This window comes from Canis lupus, chromosome 18 (assembly GCF_003254725.2).
Source record: "Canis lupus dingo isolate Sandy chromosome 18, ASM325472v2, whole genome shotgun sequence".
In the NCBI taxonomy this organism is placed as follows: Eukaryota; Metazoa; Chordata; class Mammalia; order Carnivora; family Canidae; genus Canis; species Canis lupus.
The window spans coordinates 46,146,921-46,149,278 of NC_064260.1; the positions used below are offsets into that span (position 1 = coordinate 46,146,921).

Consider the following 2,358-nt stretch of genomic DNA (forward strand, 5'->3'; position numbering starts at 1 on the left):
GATCATGGGGACGGTCGTGGACGAACAGAACACGCAGATGACCAGAACACGTGGATGATCAAGAATGGGACCTCTCCCTGGGCCCTGGCTCGGGGTGTGTGGGGGGAACCAGTCAGGGCTGGGCGGCGGGGACACAGGTCCTCAGAAGTGAGGGGCTAAGCCTGGACCAGCCTGGATGGTCTCCGGCTCCCGTTCCCACTCTTCCCCCAGGCACCCCTGCCCCATGCCCTTCCCTCATTCCCCCTCCACCCATTGTCTCTGGCCCCCTCTGGCCCCTCTGGCCCCCTCTGGCCAGGGTATCTCTGGGGGTCTTCCAGCTGCCCCCGCCTCCCCAACATGTGTGCCACCCGGGTGGGGGCTGGGTCAAAGCCCCCCAGGAGGCCCTGGGTGGCCTCGGGGCCTAGTGGGTGGGCAGAGGCCGGGGGGCAGGGGCGCCAGCGTGGCCCCCGCCCCCACCCCGCCCGCAAGTGCAGCCTCTGCCAGGTTTCTGAGGGGCATTGTTATTAATATTATTATTACAGCCGCTGCAAAAACACTGCTCTAAGCCCCTCGAGTGATTTATTTAGCGTGCGGCCTCATTGATTAGGCCAACTTTCCACGGTGGTGGGGGAGGCAGCGCCTTGGCTCCGGGAACCTCTGGTCTGGGGGGGCCGCCCGCCGGGCGCCTCTGGGCAGACGCGGAAGTCGCGGCCCCTCCTGCCTGGCCAGAGGTCCCCCCGCCAAGGGGAGGCAGCCCCCTGCCCCAGAGAGGCCCCAATCTGAGGGGGGAAGCAGCGTCCGTCGGATGGCAGCGGCTGAGAAAGGGTCCCAGTCTGCAGGAGGAGGCCTGAGCTGAGGCCGCAGCGGGCCACCAAGCCTTGAGGGGCAGCAGGCACGTGCAGGGGAGGTGGCCGGGGCCACGCGGGAGGCCAGCAGGGCCCGGGAGGGATGTGCTGGCACCTCCAGTGTGAGGGCCTGTGAAGACCCCGAGGGCAGCCCGGGGCCCTGGAGACGCCAGAGTTCACCACCTCTGGAGGGGGGGACTTGGCCCAGACCCCGAATCCCGAACCCCTCCAGGCTCCTCTGCACGGACCTCCTTCACTGTTCCGGAGTGTGAGCATCTCCTCTTCTGCATCCGCCTGGAGCTCCCCGGAGCCTGGTCAGCTTGCTCTTTCCTCCTTCAGTGGAAGGATAGAGGTGCCCCTCAGGCCCGCCTGGATCACGCACCCCCGAGGGTCTCCGCCAGGGACCCCCAGCCACCTCAGGGACGCCCAGGCCTCAGCCAGCCCCTGAGACTGAGTCCCCCTCCCCCACCTGCATCCTGCTGCCACCCAGATCCCAGTCCCCCTGCCGGGGGCTTCCCACAGGTCAGGTTGGGGTGGAGGGAGTGCCAGGCACTTTGTCCTGCCTCCACCAGCCCCGACCTGCCTCCCAAGGGCTCCTGGAGCCTTAAAACCCCAGGAACTGACCCCAGCTCTGGTTCCCAAGTCAGTGTCCGCAGAGGCTGGTGGCTTCCAACAGGATTATGGGGAGTGGCTTAGGAGGCAGGCTCCTTTCCCTGCTTTGATTTGGGGTGAGGCCTTAGGAGAAGGAAGACCAAGAGTGAGGGGCCGGGTTGGAAACTGCCTGCAGTCAATACCCATTCTGCCTCTCTTTTCAGGGTACCCCTAGGGATCAAGGGTGCCATCCACGGCAGGCACAGGTGCAGGGAGGTGAGACAGTGGTCTGGGGGCTCCATGCTCTGGGAAGGAGGATCAGAAGGGAGGACTCCTCACAAAGCCCTGACTCTGGGTCTCAGCCTCTGCCCCCAAAAGCTAAAGCACATCGGGCTCTCCTTGGTCCCTCATCACCCTCCATGTGGGTACGTCTCTGCAGCTGGCTACCCATGCCCCATCCTTTGGGACCCAGAGGCCGGGGACTCGCGCCAGTGGAGGAGGTGACTGCGGCTACAGTTCCCACAGGGCTGCGGCCTCCTCCCCTTCCCTTTTTATGACTAATAAAAGGGATTGTAAACCCTGTATGCGTACAAAGTGCACCCTATAAATGGCTCCTGGTAATAATGACATTTGCAGCGTGCCCCTCCACACTCTGGTGGGAGTGACCAGGGGAGGGGGCTGGCTGTCCCGGGTACCCAAGGAGAGGGTACTGCCCATTGTCTGCCGGCAAGACACTCCAGGACTGGGGGGGCACCGCACTCCATGCGCCCCCGGCCAGCGCCCCAGGGGGGGAGGGGGAGAACAGAGAACACAGCTGCCCTCTGGCCCCCAAATGCGGCTCCTGGGCCTGCTCCCCGAACAGAGGGCCCACCGAACTGTGGCTCTCCCAATGTCTCCCCTCCATGTGGCACGTGGCTCTTCACTTGGAGCCCCAGCTTCCTTG

At 65.0% G+C, this 2,358-nt stretch overlaps 1 long non-coding RNA gene across 1 annotated transcript; it reads right to left on the reverse strand.

Moving 5' to 3' along the window:
• Positions 1-592: 592 nt before the first annotated feature.
• LOC118351401 (uncharacterized) lies at positions 593-1,918 on the reverse strand. The gene is made up of 4 exons (XR_004806836.2): positions 1,830-1,918; positions 1,449-1,559; positions 1,073-1,157; positions 593-812 (listed from the first exon to the last, which is right to left on the reverse strand). It is a non-coding gene; the product is annotated as an uncharacterized LOC118351401 (long non-coding RNA).
• Positions 1,919-2,358: the final 440 nt, after the last annotated feature.